At 37.8% G+C, this 24,000-nt stretch overlaps 1 protein-coding gene across 14 annotated transcripts in view; it reads left to right on the top strand.

Moving 5' to 3' along the window:
- The window catches only part of LOC310721142 (receptor-type tyrosine-protein phosphatase delta), a 458,849-nt gene that overhangs the window by 101,828 nt on the left and 333,021 nt on the right, over window positions 1–24,000 (top strand). For all 14 annotated transcript variants that reach the window (XM_083532456.1, XM_083532475.1, XM_083532454.1 and 11 more), the window contains exon 4: window positions 7,324–7,347. The gene's annotated coding sequence lies outside the window, so the exon portion shown is untranslated. The remainder of the gene's footprint in view (window positions 1–7,323; window positions 7,348–24,000) is intronic.

Raw genomic sequence — 24,000 nt, 5'->3', positions numbered from 1 at the left:
TGATAATCCAGACTGAACTCTTGGGTAATGTGGTATTATACGGATATCATCTTGCTGAGGAATTAGGCTTATACTGAGTCGAGTCCATTTTTGTGCTTGTTGCGTATGGCATAGGCCTCAGAAAAAAACAAGCACTTATCACTCGAGTGGTGACGGTGATATCTCATTTACTAATTATACAACAGAGATTATTCCTGGAATATTCACATTTGAAACATTGATTCCTTCTGAAATAGTTATACTCAGTTATATTCAGTTATACACACTTGCACTGGTTTATAATAAAGGATCTCTTGTGTGACTAAGTGCATTATTAGTTGTGATAAATTACTTCAATGTGTGTCCCATGCTGTATGTATCAATTCTGATCCACTTTAAAGTTCGTTCTGTAAATTAGGATTCAGATGCGAGCTGGTTGCACTGTAGTGTTTTCATCAGCTGGTTACAACAAGCTTGGTATGACGTGATACTACAGAAGTAATATGTATGTATAATACAATGATTTTAATCGATTTGTTTTGGTCACAAGCTTCCAACAAAGCATTCAAGTCACAAGTCATTTTTTTACACAACAGATCCAAGTGTTTGTGGGACGGACTTCCGATCAGAAGGTCATGAGTTCAAATCCCAGCACCATCAAGCCTGCACTGTTGAGCCTTAACTGCCCAGTTGCTATAAATGTAAATGTTAAAGGTATATACAGTGGTCACCTGGAACTCGTTACGTTCTAAGACGTTCTAAGCGAGTTCTGAAAATCCGCAAATTACGGACGCAGCCCCTAAGGTACCTAAGTAAATTCATCTACACATTACGCCAGTAAGTTGGTTCCTTTTTGATGCAGACTCAACAGAATATGTGACGTAATAGACATCAATGCTTTATTTATCAGTTAAAATAGAATAATACAATAATGTGTTTTGAAAATGTTAAGAAATTTGTTAGTGAAGACACAGTTTAAAATGCTTTTCCTAACACTCCTGAAAATTCGGTCCGATAGTTAGGTTCCGATTGAGAACCCGCGCAAAAAAAAAAATTTCCAAGCCGCGAGTTTCGAAACCGTAAATTAGCAAGAGTTGACTGTAAAGATCAATTCAAATAGTCTAATAATTCATGCTCGTTACAAAAAAAAAAAAAAAAAAAAACCGAAACACTAAATAAATGTATCATGATTTTCATATTCATACATGCTTTTTTGTTTTTCCTTTTTTTTTTTTTTTTTTTTGTATTAATTCTCATTTCTTTCTCTCTCATTTTTTCTCTAATAGCATCCAACCTTAAATCTAAAGCTATTGGCTATTGGAAAAAAAAAACGCAAATGAGTCACAAAACAAACAGTTCTTACTCTCCAGAGTTTCATAAATTCTTGTTTGAAGAATTCATTAACAATTTCATCTATTGTTTCTGATAGTATAGATTTTCAAACAAAGTTTGCTAGTAAAGTGTTTTATAATATTGATTTATCGGCGCAAACATCATTCTAATAGTAAGAATGAATGGTGAATTTGTAATGGGCTGTTATGTAAAAAAAAATAATAATAATAAATATATATATATATTTTGCATTCGTTATTAGGCTCTATGAATCTTTGTCCAATAAAATTATTTTTTTATTGGACAAAACAAGAGCTTAGTCCACCTTTAATACAGGTATATGTCCGTAGGACTGAAGACAGTACAATTCAGCTGTTATAGCTTCACACATAGTTCCAGGGCATTCAGAGGTTTTTGGGCAGGAGCACTAAATGCCCTCTTTTGTATACATGAGTAAACAGAAGCTCTCAGTTGGCCAGCATGACCCTGATTGACTCCATCCCATCTAGAGACTCTGAGCCAGGACTAAGTTTGGCCTTGTTAGGATTTATCCTGGGGAGGGGAAGGCGCTTACACGGCGTCTGAGTGTGGATCTGATTCTTGCAAGAGACTGAGAAAGAAAATGAGATTTGTTGCACGTGTACTGCGTGCATGCAGTGTGGTTCTGCAGGATTATCTAGATTTGAAAATATTTGAGAATAGGAATTAGGCATACAGTCTAAACAGGGCAGGAGTTTCATCTGTGTGATAGGGTTTTAAATATTAATTGTGTTCCTTTCTGAACTAAAATATTGACTCATTTATCTGAACCTTTCTTTTCGGTTTGTTATATCTGAGATGGAAAGCGTTTCAATACGGTAGAAATCTGTAGTATTTTGCGTCATGTCTTCCATCCTGTCTCTAGTATCTCTAATACACACACACACACCTACAGGAAAAGCCGGGACCCATGAGCATAAATTGTTTCAGTTAATAATTTCATCGTGTAGTTAAGTGTGATAATAAAGTGAAACTAAGTGAAAGTAAAACTGATTGAAATGGAGATTATGGCCACTAATAGGATTTACATTATATTACAGTACATCAAACTATAATGGACCCCTGAACCCTAATTCAGGGTATTTTATGTATAAACCTGTACTTGCAAAATACTTCCTAAAAATGCAAAAGGTAAACATTGTGCTTAATTATCTTTAATGTTGACATTTGAAAGTTTATAGTAGCTGCTAGTTGAGGGGTGCATGGGGGATTTCTCCTTTAAACAAATTCCCCCATGCTAGGTTGTTTCTTTCTGTAAAAAAAAATAAAAATAAAAAAAATAAAAAAAAAAAAAATAAAAAATTACATTATTAATAAAATTAATAATACAAAAATAATAAATAAAAAAAAACAAATAAAAAAATACATCAATTATTAATAATAATAAAAAATTAAAATAAATAAACAAACAAACAAACAAATAAATAAATAAGTATTTATTATGCAAGGTGTGAATTGTGTAAATCAATAATTATTGATTTTACTGATAATTGTAGATGGCAATTTGACAACCACGCTTTAAAAATACGCAGACATTTAGTTCAGTTACGAAGATAAACAATAAATATACAAACATCGAAAACAACGTAGTAAAAATGTCATGGTTTACATTTACTGCTGCTATTTGCTGCTTTTAGATTAAGTGTTTGTTCGCACCGTTTTAATTGAATGATTTAGTGCGACTGTACTGAAGTTCGCGAACAAACAGTTGCACATCATTAAACTGTACCATTTTCACATGACGAGGATTCTACAGTTTATTGCTTACCGTGACACCAGTTTTCTGCTGTCACTAAGCATCCTGCTGGTGTATTTGTACTTGTGTCCATCCACTGCTATAATAATCTGTATTATATTAATCCATCATGGGCTACATCACTAGCATTTGTTCTTTTAGCAGAGTTTTCAAGCACACATTTTTTTTTCCTTCTGTACTTTTTTAAGCCGATCAGAAGACTTTTTGGGATCTTAGTAATGCTAGCTCAGGTTCCTGCATACCTATTCTGCGGTAGCTCCAGTGGTTAAGGCACTAGATTACTGATCGGAAGGTCGGGGGTTCAAGCCCCGGTATCGCCAAGCTGCCACTCTTGGGCCCTTGAGCAAGGCCCTTAACCCTCTGTGCTCCAGGGGCGCCGTATCATGGCTGACCCTGCGCTCTGACCCCAGCTTCCAAGCAAAACTGGGATATGCGAAGAACAAATTTTACTGTGCTGTAATGTATATGTGACAAATAAAGGCTATTCTATTCTATTCTATTCTATTCTAAAAAGACAAGGCATACCGAGGCACACGTCTGTCCATCTGAGCTGAGCCATAACAGGGCGGATTCAGGGTTGGGAATGTAGAAAGCATTCTACCGTTTCCTTTGTCATTCATTCACATCAAGTCTTCAAACAACACGAAGGTCCGGTAACTGGGTTCAAAAACAGGCAGTGCGTTTGGTGGAGTCTCTGATGCGAGTCTGGTTTGTTCAGCTCGTGCTAGGCTGGGGACAAGTGTAGGAGAAGAACTACTAATGATAATGAAATGAAATTTCCAAAAAGCAGGTAAAACAAACACGGGAGGCATACAAACAGAATGAAACATCAAGCCAACACACTGAGACTTATATGTAGGCATCAAAAAAGAGGAAATCCATAATCCTAAATAAAAACATGAGCAGGAGCGAAAAGTAGAAAACACTGAAATACAAGAACACAGCAGTACAGCACTGCCACATGCATTTCACGGAAACTAACAAAGACACAGGAATTAAAGTACTAACATGGAACAGGTGCACATAATAAAAAGCAAATGACAAAAACCAACAAACTTGAGAACATGGCACTAGTCACCATGGGAACTGCAGTGCAAAGGGGAAATCTATGATGTTTTTTTTTTTATTGGGGTCAATATTTTTTATTCTATTTGACCTGCACTAGTAGTATAATAAATAAAAGTGTAATATATTCATATCCATGTACACGTCCTCTTCATTCTACATTCCGCTGATACACACACACACATTATTATGAAATAATAATAATAAAAAAAAAAAAAAAAATATATATATATATATATATATATATATATATATATTATATATATATATATATATATATATATCTATATATATATATATATATATATATATATATATAAATTTTTCTTTTATATATATATATATATATATATATATATATATATATATATATATATATATTCATTAATTCATTCACAGCACCGTCCCTTACGGTACCTCCTGCAGGTGGTGAGCCCACGGGAGAATTATATATATATATATAATTTTTTTTATTATTATTATTATTATTATTATTTATTTATTTATCTTTTTTTTTATGTATGCAGTAAATTATGCAGTACCCCATATTAATAATAGTGAAAACCGTAAAGACAGAATTCTAGAATTGTGAAATATCACATTCAAAATGAAATATCAAATGCACATAAGTATTCAGATCATTTACTCAGTATTTAGTTGAAGCACCTTTGGCAGCAATTGCAGCCTTTTTGGGCACGAGGCAACAAGCTTGGCACACCCTGTTATAGGGGATTTTCTGCTATTTGCCATGCCGATTCACCTCAAGCTTGGTCTGGTTGGATGGAGAGCATCAGTGGACAGTCACTTTCAGGTCTCTCCAGAGTTGTTCAATTGGGTTCAAGTCTGGGATCTGGCTGGTCCACTCTAAAACATTGACAGAGTTTTCCCTAAGTCACTCCTGTGTTGTCTTGGCAGTGTGTTTAGGAGTGTTTTCATGTAGGAAGGAGAACCTTTGTCCCAGTCTGAGGTCCTGAGTGCTGTGGAACAGGTTTTTATTGAGGATATCTCTGTAGTTTGCTCTATTCAGCTTACTCTCAACCCTGACCAGTTGACAAGCCACTGCTGCAGAAATACACCCCACATTATGATGCTGCCACCATCATGCTTCACTTATGGGATTGTTTTGTTAAAATGATGAGCAGGGCAGTGAGCAGTTCTCCAGAGATCAATCTTGGTTTTTATCAGACCAGAAAATCTTGTTTGACACAGTCTGAGAGTCCTTCAGGTGCCTGCTGGCAAAGTCCAAGCGGGTTTCTATGTGGTTTTGCACTGAGGAGAAGCTTCTGTATTGCCACTCTGCCATTAAGCACAGAACAGTATCTGTCAGTGACAATTGGGCCCTCTTTCACCTCTCATTAGAGCCCATCTCCCCCGATTGCTCAGTTTGGCCAGGTGACCAACTCTTGGAAAAGTCCTGGTTGTGTCACACTTCTTTTATTTGAGAATTATAGAGGGCCACTGTGCTCTTGGGAATCTTCTTTTCCAGCCTCCCACCCTTCTCATGCTCTCACTTTCCTATTATTATAACCAACATGACTTGCCAGTGTTACTGATATTGTGTTGCTCCAGCTGTGGCCCTTAGGTCTTTTTTTGTAGTTTGTGAGGCAAAGTGCTCTACCTTTAGTCTCCTTTTGATAGCTTCTAAGTTGGCTCAGCTTGAGATCTTTATACATGCTCTGTACGATATTTCTACACAATATACACTATAGACAAAATAATTGGGACACCTGACTTTTCCAACCATATGTGGTTCTTCCTGTTTTGGAGGCACACAGTTGTACTGGATGCCTTTGGATGTGTTAGAATACAATTTTTCTTCACTTGATCTTGGCGACCCAAACACCTCCAGCATGACTAAGCCAGCTCCATGAGATATGCTTTACATGGGTTGGAGTGGAAGATCTTGAATAGTCTGCTCTAGAGCTCTGACCTCAACCCTACTGAACACCTTTTGGATTAACTGGAATAATCACCTCACCCACATCAGTACCTGACTTTACTAACGTGCTTGTAGCGCAAATCTCCACAAGCACACTCCAGAGTCTAGTGGAACATCTTCCCAGAAGAGTGGAGGTTATTGAAGTACTAAAAAAAGGAAAGGGATGTCCGAAAAACACATCTGGAACTTATGCTCAAGTGTCTTTTGTCTGTATAGCGTACATGTCCACAGTATAACTGCGTTCAGAATCGTTTCTGCATTTTCATACCAGAGTGTTTTGTACCAGTTTGTGTATTCAAAAAGTGTTTGTTATTTTATCACCGAATCTCCTGATTGCTTAATCGCGACCTCTTTTCTCACGCTTTTCTCTCTTGGCATGATGTAAGCCTAGACTTTTCAGACAGACAGACCGGTGTGTGAGATACAGGATGTCCCTGGATGCACTAAAGGAGTGTGGGAACAGGACTGTGGGAGTTTTTAGAGAGAGAGAGGAAGAGAGAGAGCTGAGAGAAGTGCTTGCATGAAAATAGCAGCTTCATATATTTACTCTGAAATGAATGTCAGTGTGGAGTGGAGAATTTGAGGATATGGCAAATAGGACGGTCTGATTCTGTTACTCGCTGTCTCATTGTAACCATTACTGGTTTTGAGGAGAAAATAAAGCACTCGGAAAGACTCATATTTCACAGCGTGTATGCATGCGCTTGCGTGTGTGTGTTTGTGTGCCTACAGTATGTGTTTGAAGATCTTTGAGGAAAATTACCTCAGTGAGGTGCATGTGGGCTGAAGTAGCTTCTGAGAATCTGTCTCTTCCTCTCGCTCTCTCTCTCTCTCTCTCTCTCTCTCTCTCTCACTCTCTCTCTCTCTCTTTTTCACACGTATTCTCCCTCTCTTTCTCTCTCCTATTCTCGAGCTCTTACTTTATAGGGAATACTGACAATTATAAATGTAACATGTGCAAACTTTAGGTCCTGAAGGGATGGTCATATGCTGCTTCATGTCAAGTATATAATAAATGAGTGTATGCCCATAAACAGAGACTATTCTTAACCTTACCACTACTGCCATTCTTCACCAAGCTACTGTACACTCAGTGACAAAGTGCTGATGTTTCTTTTTTTCTTTCCCCTTCTCTCTCTCTCTTTCTCTATCTTGTTTTTCCCTTTTCTCTTTCTCGCTGTCTATCTTTATTCCTTTTCTTTACTGCTTACAGACGTGACCAAGAGCATCAGGAAAGGTACGTTAATGGGTGGTCATGTCAAAACACACACACACACACACACACACACACACACACACACACACACTCACACACACACACACACACACACACACACACACACACACACACACACACACACACACACAGTTGGAAACATGTGGTCTTGCATTTTCCTTTTGTACATATATGCACCAAACGAGGTGATTTATAGTATAAACATTTACTTTGACCAAACATATATACAAATGTCTAGATGTTAAACTCACCACTAGATATGCTTCAGATCATTGTCTTGTTCTATATTTCCATGAGCTGCAGTCCAGACATGTTGAACTATGGAATGGTAGCCATGTTGGTTCAGATTTTCTTTTACCCGGAATAAGCCTCCAACTTTCCCTGCTCCAAAACAACGCCAGAAGATTAAGCGTCTACCTCCACGTTTGGCTGTTGGGGTTAGGCAGTCTGATAACATCTTCTCTCCTGTTTTCCATCTCTTATTAGTTCTTCTGGGACAAAATGTTACATTTGGACTCATCCATTCACCATACTTTCTCCTAGTTTAATGTTGAATTTAGTTTTTTGCCTTTTTTCTTGTAGGTTGCATATAAACAAATGGAATATGCATGTGTCTCAAAAACCATAAAAGACTCTTTTGACAGACACTGTATATGAATGTGTATATGTATAGCCAGCGATACGATACGTTAAAGATTCGTATGTAGCAGCTACTGGTGCGAGTCGATACGATTAAAAAAATATGACGCTATGCAGTTCAATATGGTACACTTAGTTCCCTTTTATTCATTTGGTTTAGACAAACAGCAAATCAATTTACCTAAGTGCCTTCTGACTTCTAACAGAAGACAAAGAAAAAAAGATGAAATAAAACCAGACGTTCTTCTCCTGTTCCGTCTCCAGGAAGACGCAAATCTACCTCTGCCATGTTAATCTGTATTCTATGTGGCTTTTAGGACACACCTCGGTCTCCGTAGCGTCGTGATTCGTCATATTCACGTAGCAGCAGCAAACTATTATAACTACTAAAAAATATTGGTCACAAATTTAAATATTAGAATATTGGTTTGAAATTTGAATATTTGTCACTTTTTAATTAATACAATTTTTTTTTTTTGGCAATGCAAATGTATCAATGCACACTTTTTTTATCCGATGCATCACATCGTTAACTTTAATGCCGAGTCACCGATAGGAATCGGTGAATCTTACAATCGTTGATATATAAATAGATAGAGCTTTTACTTTGTTCTATACACTATTTTAGTGTCGCAGTTTGTGTGTTGACTAGTAAACTAAACTACACATATAATCCTATTTATTTATTCTTTAATACTGTAAACTGTAGATAAGAAAACCGTGACTTAAGAGATTGAACATTAGTTTACCGACAACTGAAACATGGACACAAATGTATTTCATGGTTTTATAATACAATCTCCTGTTATAAATGGAAAACACAGACGGACATCTGAATTTTTCAAGCATCTGTTTAATTTGTATTATTAAATCAGATGTGTGATATGTACACTTTTTTAGGCTCTGCTCTAAAAAACACTGACTGTAATTAGATTTTGTTGGGTGTATAAAATATCTTGTACATTTAAATATGTGTGCGATCAGAGATGGGAAGTAATCGAGTACACACTTTGTTACTGTACTTAAGTAGTTTTTTTGGTATGAGTACTCTACTTTTCTATTTACTTATATTTCTATATTTATAACTTCTTACTTTCACTCATTATATATTTTACACAAATTTCTGTACTTTCTGCTTCCTACATTTTCAAAACAGGCTCGTTACTTTAGTTTTAATCTATTTCTTGTTATTGTGCGTTTTTTTTTTTTTTTTCCCAATATACCACTGGTGTATCATTTCCCGGCTCTCACACACCACAGACGTAGGCTAGTTTACGAAGCTAACAAGCAGGGCAGAAGTCAACAAGAAGTTTGTGGTTAACGTGGATGAGACAGAGGGAGTCGGTGATGAAAACATGACTGAGAACATTCATTTCTGATCACCTGATCACCATCATCTTTTCTCTGCTTGTGTTTTTGTATGATGGTTGTTCAGACTGGAGACATTTATTAGATAACAAAACTTGATATAATATGTTGTGAGGTCGAGTTTCCAGCATGACACCTAAACAGGGAGTAGTAATGGCTACTTTTTATTTAAGTACGTGTCAGAGCTCAAACTTCTTTACTTAAACTTGAGTGCAAAAGTGTAGTCAGTATTTCAACTTTTACCAGAGTCTTTTAAAACACAATATCTGAACCTCCACTTGAGTAAAGTTTACTTTTGCCACCTCTGAATGCAATAATCACTAATAATAACAATGAGGTGCATGAAGATATATGGACAATTGTATTAGGACAAAAGTGTGACTTCCTAAATTTTCTCACCACAAAGTTGTAGGCACACAGTTATAGTTATAATATGTCTTTGGGCTAAAATAAAACTTTTCCATCACTTGAACTAGGAGACTCAAACTCAGGAATCCTACGCATTGTGAAAAGGAATGAAAAAGTATTGAATTTGATTTAAGTCTGGAGTAATATGGGAAAAATACAAAAGAGTATTGACAAATATTTTAGTTTCTATACTATTGCACTATTAGTTTTTTCTAAAATATTAAATTAAGAATTGGTACCAATATTTTCAAGTTTTTTTTTTCATGGAGTTAGGAGCAGACTCTCAGTGCTGCCACAAGGTCGGCGCTAGACTGAAACTTCAAAGCTGTGATCGGTTGTTACATTGTGAGGCAGCAGTTGCCATGACAGTACAGCGCCCCCTACCGCATGGAAAACATTAAAGATTCTGGCTCAGACATACATCAGCGATTATAACGCATGTTATAGTTGGATTTTAAAATCACTATTTCAGATATTAGATATGGTCTTTTAGGGAAGTCTGTAAATTTGAGTATGGAAAAGTCTGGAATTTTGAAATACAAAATGTGTAGGAACCCTGCAGACTTGTTCCAGCATGACAGTTCCATGAAGATATAGTTTGATTGGGCTGGGGTGGAAGATCTTATTTGGCCTGCTTTAGAGCTCCGACTTTAACCCTACTGAACACTGTAAAATGTATTGGAACCCCGACTTAATGCCAGGCCTCCTCAACCTACACCGGTATCTGATTTCACTAACACCCTTATCGCTGAATGTACACAAATCTTCAAAATAGCACTCCAAAATCTACATCGTCCCAGAAGAGTGAATGTTCTCATAACAGCAAATACGGCCCAAATGCAATGTTTTAAAAAGTAAATCTTTAGGTCAGGTGTTTACAAACTTTTGTGCATATAGCATATAGTATATATTCCTGCTGGTCAGTCAACCAATACCAGTCAAGGCAGGTAAGAAAGTGTGTGTTAAACCTTTCTGAACCTAAACCTTTCTGCACAAATCCCCATACCGGCCCTGTAACACTCAACACCTCTCTATTTCTGGATCCTACTGTGGTTTTGTGCACTGCAAATGTGAATTTTATTCAAATTAGAGTCAAGTGGCCTAGTTTCCTGAAAAAAAATATTATTTCTTTCTGTCTCAAACCGAGAGAGAGAGAGAAAGAGGGAGAGATTTTGGCATGTGGGAATTGGCAATAAGTTAGTAGGCCATTGCCAGTATGTACCAATGTAGTGAAATAAGGAAATAAATATGTTTATTTATTTGTTATATAATAATCATAATAATCAAAACTAAATATATATATAAAGATATGTGAATGAGATATTATGACAAAACTGTTTGTTGGGCTAGGTTAATAAAAAAAAAAAAAAAACGAGTTGTATTTATATTATGTTTAAATGTTTTAAATGTAAATGTATAATTTTTTCCCCTTCAAATACCCAGTATAAATGCCGGCATTATAATTATAATTAACATTAACCTTAACGAGTGGAACAGAATCATTATATTTCCTATTCTAGCGCAGTAAAGAAGTGCGGAATTGTGTTGAAGGTACGTTTGGAATGCGCATATATGGTCACATGGATCCAGGTGGAGATAGTTTGAAGATTGGTCATAGAATGGTTAACTATTTTGAATGATATGATTTGATTCATGAAATTCAACAAGGTAGACGATTCCCAAAACTTTTGTGATATCCGGATCGCTGCATCTAACCGTGGCCCATTAATGCTGCAAAGCAGTGGAGCACACAGGCAGATTTTGATACAAAATGGAGGCCGGTTTCAGGCGGTAGGCAGAGAAGGGAGCACGGTATTGAGTTGGAGCTGAAAATGACGGGCCGAGGCCAACAAGGGTGCCGCCAAGCATCTGTGAGAGGATGCTGGCTTGGCTCGGGAGTTCGAGAAAGGGATGAGAGCGAGGGAAAGGGAGAGAGAGCAGGAGAGTACCCCCTGGACGGCAGGAATAATACGACCCCAAGGGAAAATAACAGATGGACATTTAGAAGGAAAGAGAGAGAAAGTGTGTGTGTGTGTGTGTGTGTGTGTGTGTGTGTGTGTGTGTGTGTGTGTGTGTGTGTGTGTGTATGTGTGTGTGTGTGTGTGTGTGTGTGTGTGTGGGGGTGGTTGGGTTAGGTTGAATGCCAGGACTCTGTAGGGGAGACCTTTTTTTGGTTCAGTCTGAAGTTCATTCTCTTCTCTCCGACCTGCAAACTTACACACACACAGCTATTCACACACTCTTTATTTATTAATGCTGCTCCTGCCATGAGCCCGGGTTACACTCACATTTGGCTCACACCTGCCACTCAGGCGCCCCGAATGAGCGAGAGGGGACCGAGTGCTGCCATTCAGTGTCTTTTCTTTCGTGCATCACAAGACTGGGCATTGACATGGTCGTGTGGGTCAATCTTTAGAACACAGAGCGAAGACAAATGGATGGCATTTCGATGGCTTCGATAAAGTCCCATTAATCCGAGAAACCTCCGAAAAAGAAAGCGAGACTCAGTAGACTCGGACTCTTCTGGTATAAATACATAAGTGCACCAGAGCTGCGATAAATATCTGACACAAACCATGACCAGTTATTCAGCGATGCACTACAGGTTTGATTGTGCGGTATTGTGCGATATGTAAGCAAAACCTCCATGCATTCAAGATCCAATTACTAATATTCAAATGGCCCAAGTTTAGAAGGTGTTACAGAGAAAAGGCCCACTGGAAGAATGACAATTGGTTCATTATACAAGCAGTCATTCAGAAGTGCTGCTGGCCGAGGATAGCGAGCGAGAGACAGAGAAAGACAAAGAAAGAGAGACAGGGAGGGAGAGACAGACTTTAAAGGGTTTAAAGGAAGAGAACGTGAAATGGAGAAAGAACAACAGAGAGCTTTTCTTGCAAATGAAGTGAGTGAAATCTACCCCTTCCCTCTCTATCTATCTCTCTTCTTCACCAGTTTATCCATATGTTTAAATTTCTAATGGTCCCAATAAAAGGTCATTACTCCATGGTCCATAAAGCAGACTGAATGCGAACACTTTACACTATACAGATTTGATCTGTGCCTATCACAAGCCACATTGTAAAGCACACAAAAGAGGCTTATTATTATCCCACCGAAATGTCTTTGTCACGCCACCCCCCTCCCCCCCCGCTCACAAACTCATAGATACAGTAAGTCTAGAGAGGCTGTACAACGCAATCACATCCACACATTCACTGTTCGCTACACAATGGAAGCAAATGTAAAGCTAAATAAGCTCAGTGTGAGAATATCGCCGAGATGAATGATCACGGGTTACCATTGCATCACGCGATGGAAGAATCTTTATTTCCCTCTGTATCAGGTCATAGCATAGACGTGTGTACTTAGCGCTATCAGGAAAACAACAAAGCACACGAGTAGGGTGAAAAGTCAAATGTGTGCTTAATCCGTTATATGCAGGGGAAAAAAAATGGTAGACGGTAAATCCTAACCCAGCTGCCAGTGAAATCGCAGTGGCCCAGGGCAGCTTCGTGTTTGCAAGAACCTTCAAAATCAGAATTAATATAAGCTGCACTAACTAAAAAAACACAGACACGAGCCTCTCATCAGGTCCGGTGATAGAAAGGTCACATTACAATATGCTAAAAGATGCAGACAGGAGCTGGTGTAAATTTGGTGAGCAAAGTAAAAGGTTTGGATGTGGATTCCACTGGGTCACAGAAAGCTATAGAGCACGGATTCCCAAAGTTTTTTCCGTGAGGGCCACAAAATATTTATTTTCTTCAAAGGGGGTCAGGTCAGGCTGTAACAGAAAATGACATGAGCCAGAGTGACCTCCATTATGATTGTAGAGATTTTATCATGATTTTAAATGTATTTATTATACCTTCTAATGCTAGTTTATTTTTTTATGCAGCGTACAAACAAATGAGCATAGTTTATCTCACAAAAGTAAGTACACCCCTCACATTTCAGAAATGAAAGTAGTCAATGTGCAGCTTGTATAGCAGTACAGATTTACTGTCCTCTGAAAAGAACTCAGCATACAGCCATTATTGTCAAAACAGCTGGCAACAAAAGTGAGTACACCCTAAGCGATAACAGCTTCACATCGCTTAACTGTGCAAAGTCACACGTCCTGTTCATCACGTTCATGTTTTTGTCTGCTTGACAGGACCATACAAATTTGTGTATCTTTTATTACAGCAGTTAATATTTGGTGTTTTGAGTACAATTCTCTCATACTGACCACTGGATTTTCAACATGGCACCTCATGGCAAAGACTTTCTGAGGATTTAAGAATAAGAATTAAGATGGCCCAGGCTATAAGATTGCTAACACCCTCAAAATGAGTTATAGTACAGAACTTAAAAAAACAGACGCATGAATGCTTTACAGGTTGCAGAAGCGGAATGTCCGCTAGCCAGCGCTCAGACCGTACGCTGTACACTGTGACAAGTCGTGGTGTCATCCCAGAAGGAAGCCTCTTTTGAAGCCGGTTTACAAGAAAGCCCACAAACAGTTAGCTGAGGACGACCTGTTCAAGAGCATGAATTACTGAAACCATGTCCTGTGGTCTGATGAGATTAAGATAAACTTGTTTGGCTCAGATGGTGTCCAGCATGTGTGGCGATGCCCTGTTAAGGAGTACCAAGAAAATTGTGTCTTACGTACACACGGGGCTGCATGAGTGCTGCTGCTACTGGGGAGCTGCGGTTCATTGGGGGAAACATGGATTCCACATGCACTGTGACATTTTGAAAAACATGATGCCCTCCCTTCAGAAACTGGGCCAAATGGCAGTTTTCCACAATATTAACGACTTCAAACACACTGTCAAGATGACAACAGCCTTACTGATTAAGCTGAAGGCGAAATTGATGGAAAGGTTTTCAGACCTGAACCCTATTGAGCACCTGGGCATCCTCAAGCCGTAGGTGAAGAAGCAGCTACGTGATGTCATTATGGAAGAGTGGAAAAGGAGCCCAGCAACAACCTGTGCAGCTCTGATGAATTCCCTGCCCAGGAGAATTAAGGCAGTGCTGGATAACAATGGTGCTTACACAAAATATTCACATTTTGGACACAGTTTTGACACGATCACTTATGGGGAAGTCATTTGTGTAGTTATTTTTAAAGAAACAAAAAATATATACTGCTATACAAGCTGCAAATATATCTACTGTTATTTCCGGACTATAAAGCGCAAATATAAGCCGCACCCACTGAATTTGACAAAGATTTTTATTTTAAACATAAATACGCCGCACCTGTCTATAAGCCGCAGGTTCCTACACTGAAACTAATGAACTTCACACAGGCTTTAACGAAAGACAGTGTCTGTTACACGGCTTGTATCTAAACAGTAGCCTACCAAGAAAGTCATTGTTCACTGTCTTCCTCCTTCCTTTCACAACTATTTCTCTCGGGAGTTTATCTTTTGGTGTCGTCGTGCGTTTAAAAATCACCATCGGTGAATCTTTTCTCCCGATGCCGTGCAGCTCAGAACACAGGTGAAGTGCGTTTTTTCACGCCCGGTTGTATTCAGCGTGACGAATAATTCACATTTCCTGTAGACAGTAGGAGTGAGCGGCAGGTCAAACGTCAGAGGAACCTCATCCATATTTATGATGTGGTGCGGCCCGATTCAGTGGGAGCGCATCTGATTTAATATAAAGAATTTCATTGGTTCACCTGAACCCGTTCAGCAATTTCATTGGTCTAATGTTATGGGGCTCAGTCTTTTGACTTAAAGTTTGTGAAACCGGGAAAAACCCAGGAAAAATCCATTAATTAGCCGCTTCATTGTTTAGGCCACGAGGTTCTATAGAAGATACTAAAGTGGTTGCTGAAATGTTGAGGGGTGTACAGAATATTCTGAGATCCTAATCATATATATATATATATATATATATATATATATATATATATATATATATATATATATATATATATATATATATATATATATATATATATATCGAGTGTTATTGATATCATCATAGCATTTTTTCATATTCATCGCTATTAAAATCAAAACATTTGTTTTCTTATGGATTAGAAGCTTTCTTTTGGTGAATCTAACAAATAATTAGGCTATGTTAAGTTACCGATACCGATAGCCAGGTTGGATCGTAGTTGGCAATATCCAAATTATCCATGAGTTTGATTAAAACAAACACTCCATGTAAAATATTACTGAACTTTATTACAAAAAATAATAAAAAAAGACAGTACTAAATTACAGTACAGAAACTGTGCTAAATCAAATAAATATGAATATTATTCATGAATAAATATAATTACATAATTAATAGATTATAAATAATAAATTAACAAATATAGCTAAGACCACCAAGCGATGAACAAAGCTATATATATTAAAAAAACATAGTGTTTGTAAAAAATAAATAATATTATGTTTGGAGTGGCGAATTCACAGAGCGCTGCTGTTCATCCGAGAGACCGTTTGCCTTTTATGTAAAGGCCCACATCATCATTCATTTATTATCTGCCTGCAGAGAGACGGAATACTGTATCATCATTCATTTATAAGAAGGAATATCAGTAGACTATGTTAAAGGCTTTGTTTTTGTATTGTCTACAGTTTTTATATCTCTATTTCAAAGAAAGATATAAAGAGATCAAGAAAGGTCATTAAACATGTGGAAAGAGCTTTCACTCTCTAAGTCTGTTTTTTTTTTTTTTTTGCATCAGTAAGTTGTAAAACTTTAGAAAAAAACATACTGTGCTACTAGAGGGGGAAAAAAAAAGACACGTTTTAGTTCAGATTTGTGAACAGCATTAGTTTTGGCATTTCATCAGATTCTTAATCCTAATCGTACTATTCCAAGTGGTGTGTCGATTTGTTGTCTGGTAAAGAATCTCACTATTCGGGATCTTCAATTCATTTATTGGTATTCATTCGTTAAGACAAGAGTTGAGAGTTCTCAAGCCCAGAGAGTGTATGCTACCATTCACTTTTCTGGCTTCGAGCTTCAGGAGCTGAAAGATTTCAATCTGATTGGCTGCCTGCACTTGTTGTGTATATACTTTTTTTTTTGTGGCAGTTTCCAACTTAAAGTTTAAACAATGTGACACAATAGGCTTTTAAGACCAAGATGTAGTGACTGGACTGGGAAAAGTTAGTGTTCCGAGAGTGTTTTTGTTTGAAGCAGTTAGTGACTCTCCGGGGGAAGCTTGAAGTTCGGCTTGCTGGGATGAAAAGCAGCTTGACAGCTGGAAAGTTGCAAGAACAGAATGGTTATAGCTCGCTAATTTTTCCTGCGAAGTGCCATGGATGTAGACTTGAAACCTGGAGGCATGGGTAAAGTCTGGCTGTCAATGGATCTTCTGTCTTGTCTTTACTGATGATGAGATGTCAACAACACCATCCAGAATGAAAGAGTACAAAAGTTCAAACTGTCCCTGGAATTCCTCCAAGCTTGCTTGATGGCACTTCACCTTACAGCAGGATGATGACACAAAGCATACAGAAGAAAAGAAGCTGAGAGTAAAAAAATAAATAAAAAATGGAAACATTCTTGACAGACTAAATAAATCACCCGACCTGAACTCCAGTTACTTTCTGACTTGAAATAACCACAGAACATGAGGCTAAAAAAAAAAATGCTGGTAGAGCAGCACCATGGGAGATACCCAGTGATGGTGATGTTCCTCCATCGATGCATTCGGTCCGTTATTAATAGATTTCGAACCCAGTGCTAAACATTTTATTTCGGGGTAGGTTTTTGTCCTCGTATTACTTTTAGCCCATAGAGTAGGTGGAGCGAATAAAAAAAGGGGCCCAGTATAGATGGAAGTCCTGTTAAAAATAAATGAATTCTGGCATTCTGCACTGCTGCATTTCTAATGCAGTCGGGGAAAAGAATACATTTAACATACTGAATATCGACATACAGTGAGTAATTGCAGTGTTCCCAGGCGTTAACTCGGCTATGACAATTAGATTCATTCTTATTATTCTGTTAAGCACACAGAAGGTGGTAATACTCATTAAAACACATTCAGGCTCTTAAATTTACTTTAATTCTATCATGTTTATCCAGGTTTTTGTCGAATCAGGGCCAACTTTCTTTGGAACTGAAAACAAAAGGAATAAGGAAAAAAATTAATAGCAATTAGGTTTTAGGAATGACCTTTTGTTATCACGTTAATTTTAAACTAAGCAGTAGTGATATTTATGGCGGCAACGAGAGCCTAGAATTACTAATTGAATCACTGTGTAATCATTCCATGCAACCAGTTTTGCTTATTTTTGTGAAGGGTGACAATTTGAGTTCGAACGATAGTGGATTGGCACGATACTGGTATCTAGATTCGATCGTATTTGCCGATGGCTGATAAATTTGTTACTTTTATCACCAAAAAAGTATTGAATCATTAAAATGTGCAAAATGTAAATAAATATGTATATATGAATTATATTAATAAATATACTTATATAAATAATAAATATAGTATAGCGCTTTCCATGCACCGTGCTTTCTCAATGCAGCGTGCAGTCTCACGTAAAAACAAACAGCCCGTGGGGTCAGTGATTTGTCTCTAGTGGCCGTTTTGTAATAACAGTAATGGATGCTACCCGGAAAAACTATCGGTATAAAGTTTTGCCGATAGCCGATAGGTCCAGCAATTAATTATCGGTGCCGATTAATGGGCAAAACCGATTAATAATTGGCAGTAATTTGAGAGTGCAAAACCAATTTAGAAAGAGGACTTCTTCTTTCATGTCACGGTAGGTGCAGTTTAACTAAGAAAGATTTATTAACCTCACAATAGTTTGCATTCTCTCGCTCTCTCTCTCTCTCTCTCTCTCTCTCTCTCTCTCTCTCTCTCTCTCTCTCTCTCTCTCTCTCTCTCTCTCTCTCTCTCTCTCTCTCTTACACTCTATGTTATGTCTCTTACAGCTAAATGAAATGAACACATTTCTTCTGCACATCTGTTTGTGTAAATGAGATTGAGCAAGAGCCATAATAAATTGTTTTGGTTCTTTGGGAGATGATTACCATTCAACAAAGAAGTAAAGACTGCAAAAAAAAAAAAAAACACAAGCAAACAAACAAAAAAACAGCCCAAATCTTTCATTTCAAGGCCACAAGGCTGAAGTGATATTTGAATGACTATGAATGTTAGACACTTGTGTGCTTGTGTGTTCATAGCCATATGGGACGCATTGCTAAGAGAAACAAAAAAAAAAATAAAAAATAAAAAATAAAAACAAGCTATGGTGTAATGAACTCTCAGAGGAGAGTCATCATTCATAGTGATGTTTTTAGTGCAATTAAAATGAGCAGCCCAGCAAATTTGTCTTTCAAATCCCCAGAGCCATTATGCAACTTTTTTTTTTTTGTGTGTTTTTTTTTATTTAATTTTTATTTTTTTATTATTAGCTCAACTTAGTGCAGAATGTTGGACTTAAAAAAAAAAACATAAGCATTAAATGATGATCTATGGACAAAAAGGAGAAGAGTGGAGCTGTGCAATGAAATAGAGAATTACAAGATTCAGAGATAGAAAAAAAAGTTCAAAAAGAGATCAACTTTGGATCCAGAAGAGCTCTCGTCCAGAATAGCAGCAGTGGGTGTAATTGATCCAGAGCGGCAGAAATGTCTATTGACAAATCCTAACTGTGTGGATGTGTATGAACTCATCCAATGATTATTGAAGTCTCAGAGCGGGACAGAAAGAAAGCGACAGAGGATGTACTGTAGACCAATAGAAAAGACCAAGTCACATGCTAAGACACAATTGTTGTAAGAAATGGTGTGGCTTTATAAAGGATCTTATACATTGTAATCTACTTAAAAGGGCTACACGACTAATAGTAGCTGTAGAACATCTGGAATTTAATTTGAAATTAACTCTCTGTGTGTTTTCAAGCACTCATTGTATAAGAGGAAAAACAACAGTGTTGCTGCTTCACATGTACCGCCTTTCAAATTTGATCTAGAGTTTACTGTCTGTGCCACATGCACATCTGTCCCTGTATTCATATGGGTTTCCAATAGGTTATTCCACCTAAGTGAAAACATGCTGGTTGCTGGATTGTTGGGATGAAATTGCTTCTAGGTGTAAATAAGTGTGTGAATGTGTGTTGCATCCCATCCAGCAAGTCTGCCTCTCTTTCATTGTTCCTGTGATGGGTTAAAAATCTGGACCAAGATGAAGCACTTACTGAAGATAAATGAATCAACAGACAGCAAACTGGTCTACTGAATGATATTCAAAAATCCCAATAAAAAGAAAAAAGAAACACAGACTTAAACCGAAACTGACATGGATGGTACAGCATTTGGGAAAACGCCCTTATCCAGAGGAACTTACAAGGTGGTATCAAAAAGTTTCGAGACTAGCTCTGTTTACAAGAAAGTACTTTATCTACCTTTAGACACTATCACCTTCAAAATAGTCCCCTTGCACAGCAATACAGCACCCCCTGCATTACTGCACCCACTGCTACTTCTGAAATGTGACCTGGATGTCTTTGCAAATGGTGACCTTTGGGCTGGAAGAGGGCGAAGTCAGCAGGAGGCAAATAAGGAGAGTAGGGCGGGTGCGAAAGTAAGATCATGAGAATTGTTTCCCGCCGATCATCATGCGCAAGTTGCCGAATGATTTCGACATTTTCGGGGGTTGAGCTCGTTAAAGGTCTTCCTGATCTCTAGTCATCTTCCAATGATGTGAAACATATGTCATGTCAAATGTCCCCGAGGCAGATTTGCCCAGTTTCACGTACATTATCACGTTTGCACTTTGTTCTAACTTGCTGCCCATGATGAAATAGCAGACATGGTAACGCATGTGGTAAGAATAGCACCACTTAGCACCATTATTCTCAAAACATTTTGATACCACCCAATATATTTGTTTCATTTATACAACTGAGCAGCTATGGGGTTAAGGGCTTTCTTAAGTGGCCCAGGATTGGCATCTTAGTGTGACTGGGATTGTACTCATGAGATTCAGATGCAAAATCCAATGCCTTAACCATTAGGTTACCACCTCCTATAAACATTGAAGCCAGTCTGCCATTATACTTTTGGTACCAATATGCTGTTTGCCTAGCGGAAAGCTGTGTTGTTTTTGTGCCAAACATACTGTATGGTTTAGATTTTAGACTAAATTCTCCCCTTAGACCAGAACACATTTTGGCAAAACATGTTTTGGCAAAATAAACTAGGTGAGAGGGGTTTCTGTCTAGCCACCCTGCCTCAAAGCCCTTTCGTGAAGAGACTTCTTTTTAGCACTTAGCAGATATTCCTGTAGTTTTAGAAGGTTTCATAACAGCCCTACTAATATCTCTTTTATATCTCGTTCTAGCTCTTTTGTGTTTAAGAAGGGTTCTTAGTAATGTTACCTTAATGTAACCCTAAGGTTGCCTTAATTTCTTTACTCATTATTTATGTATTCGAAATTTTGCTCTTCTCTTGATCTATACCTTCTGAGAGAGAAGTCCTGTTCGTGCTTTGTTCGCGCTCGATCGACTACAGGAGTCAGATCTAATCATGAAGATGTCAAGACGGATCTAGTTGATATTTATTTGGTGTTCATCAGCATCGCTAATTTAACAGGGGCGTGTTTTTTGTATTCACAGCAATAAAAATGGTTTGTTTATTTATAAATTTTTTTGCCTTATTTTAAGTTACCACTACATAAGTAGATATAGAAATGTAAAAAAAAAAAAAAGAGAAGAAAATAAGAGAAGGTTTCAAGACTTTGACCTCAAGAGACACTTCAGGGATTTACATCCAACACTAACAGGACAGAACGCATCGAGAGTAAACAGTATTACAGCTTGTAATTTAAAGAAAAGCAGCTTACATATTGACTGCTCACTCTCTGGAGAGGTTTCTTGTCAGTGATCAGCATCTTATAGCTTTTAATTGCTTGGCCATGATGTTTTGGCAATTCAAATAGAACTAAAAAAAAAAACCCAAAAAACATTGCCCATCTCCTGTCTGAACGAATGCCGATCCCCCTTCCATGTCCCCATTTTGTCCTGTTGCCGTTACATTAAAAGCTTCACCTTAATTGAAGGCGCACCGGGGCCGCGTGTCATTACGGCGCGCTTGTCACCGCGTAAGGCGATTTAATTGCAGCGTGGAGAATAAGCGCTTTAGTGAGTCGGCGGAGTTTGTGAATTATGACCATATTAACATAATCCACTCATGTAAATTAGAACGGCTGTGTTATTAAGGTTACATTTCATTCACATCACACTTGTTAATTCCTCATACGACTAGAGTGCTTAGGCCCTAATGAGAAGTACAAAAGATCCATCACATACTCGTGCACGCTCAGGAGAAAGAAGACAGGGGGGATTAAAGCATTGAATGACTAGTATTGTGTAATTTATCCAAAAGCTGCTGAGACATGAAATCTTCTGAAATACAGTCATGACTCTCTATAGACCAATCCGATTCTTAGATCTGTCTGTATATGTGCTTTTACGCACATATCCGTTTGCTCACGAGCACTACGGACAGCACCATAATGTATTTTTGATGCGTCCTTCTTGAACAAATTGGCGAGGACCTATGAATGCTTTACGGTGGTGTCATGCGAGCGTTATGAATTGTTTATGAAGGTGCACTTAAGCATGACCTTTTTTCCTGAGAGGGAGTTTTACGATTTAGGATCAAGGTCATAAACCTGTCCTGTAAATATAAATAAAGTCAATCATGACGACGATGATGATGATAACAGCACGGCTTTGCCAATCCTTCATGTTCCCATTTCATGCCTTTTTCTGTCTCCTTGTTTTTTTTTCACCACACCATCCTCTCTTTTCACCACGCCATCCTTTCCGACTGTATTATGATGTTATGGTTTTTACAGTTTCCTTCTTTTCCCCCCATAGCAAAAGCCGTAAATCTAGCTCTCCATAATGGAAATTGATTTCTGACAGTTTGTGGATTCGTCTTTGCTAATGAGCTCTATTTGCAGCCTTGGCATTTCTGAGAGGGCAAAAAAAAATTGCAGCTGTGCTGACAAATCGATTGATGATAGTTATGAATTCGGATCAATCAAAGCCAGCAATAAGGCAATAGAGTTTATAAGCTAATGCTATTCATACACATACAGGTTTTATCAAATCAGGTCTGTTAAGGAGACCACAAGATGGAGAACTTTTATTTGTTTATTTGTTTGTTTGTGTGTTTATTTATTTAAAGCCCTCTCTTGTCAGTCTTAGTAACTATTATAGAATGACCAAAGGCCAATGGCACCAACATACAGCCTTAATTAATCATGGGCATTTTTTTTATATGGCTGTCATTACAGCATCGATTAGAGTAAACATTTCATTTAGGCTTTACCGCCCGAGATATTAGTGGCTGATTGGATTTAAAAATGATGGACTAGTGTAATTACAGTAATAGACTGAGGGACAGGAGGCCTGAACCCGAACTGTTACATACTCACACACAAGGGTCTTGTGAACATCTTATCAAAGGACTACTATAGAAATGGAACTTGGATATATTTTAGAGTAGTCAATGTGCAGCTTGTACAGCAGTACTTCTCTTCTCTTCTCTTCTCTTCTCTTCTCTTCTCTTCTCTTCTCTTCTCTTCTCTTCTCTTCTCTTCTCTTCTCTTCTCATGTTTCTTCTCTTCTCTTTTCTTCTCTTCTCGTCACATGTTTCTTCTCTTCTCTTCTCTTCTCTTCTCTTCTCTTCTCTTCTCTTCTCTTCTCTTCTCTTCTCTTCTCTTCTCTTGTTTCTTCTCTTCTCTTTTCTTCTCTTCTCGTCACATGTTTCTTCTCTTCTCTTCTCTTCTCTTCTCTTCTCTTCTCTTCTCTTCTCTTCTCTTCTCTTCTCTTCTCTTTTCTTCTTTTCTCTTCTCGTCACATGTTTCTTCTCTTCTCTTTTTCTCTTTTCTCTTTTCTCTTCCTTTTTCTTTTCTTCTCTTCTCTTCTCTTCTCTTCTCTTCTCTTCTCTTCTTTCATTTTACCATGTATGGCATTTAGATATTGTCTGTGTGTGTGTGTGTGTGTGTGTGTGTGTGTGTGTGTGTGTGTGTGTGTCTGTGTGTCTGTGTGTCTGTGTGTGTGTCTCTGCGTGTGTCTGTGCGTGAATGTGTGATGAACAGATGGATACACATTTACACATCTACACTGTCTGTGTCTCTCACTTTCTGCTTTTAATTCCAGTCATCACTTTCTCACCTCAGCATGACAGTTAGCATGGTTGATGTGCCATCATTGGACTAGTTTTACTAAACAGTGTTAA

This window comes from Silurus aristotelis (assembly GCF_946808225.1).
Source record: "Silurus aristotelis genome assembly, chromosome: 27".
Lineage (NCBI taxonomy): Eukaryota > Metazoa > Chordata > Actinopteri > Siluriformes > Siluridae > Silurus > Silurus aristotelis.
This window is presented reverse-complemented; position numbering and strand designations above follow the sequence as displayed.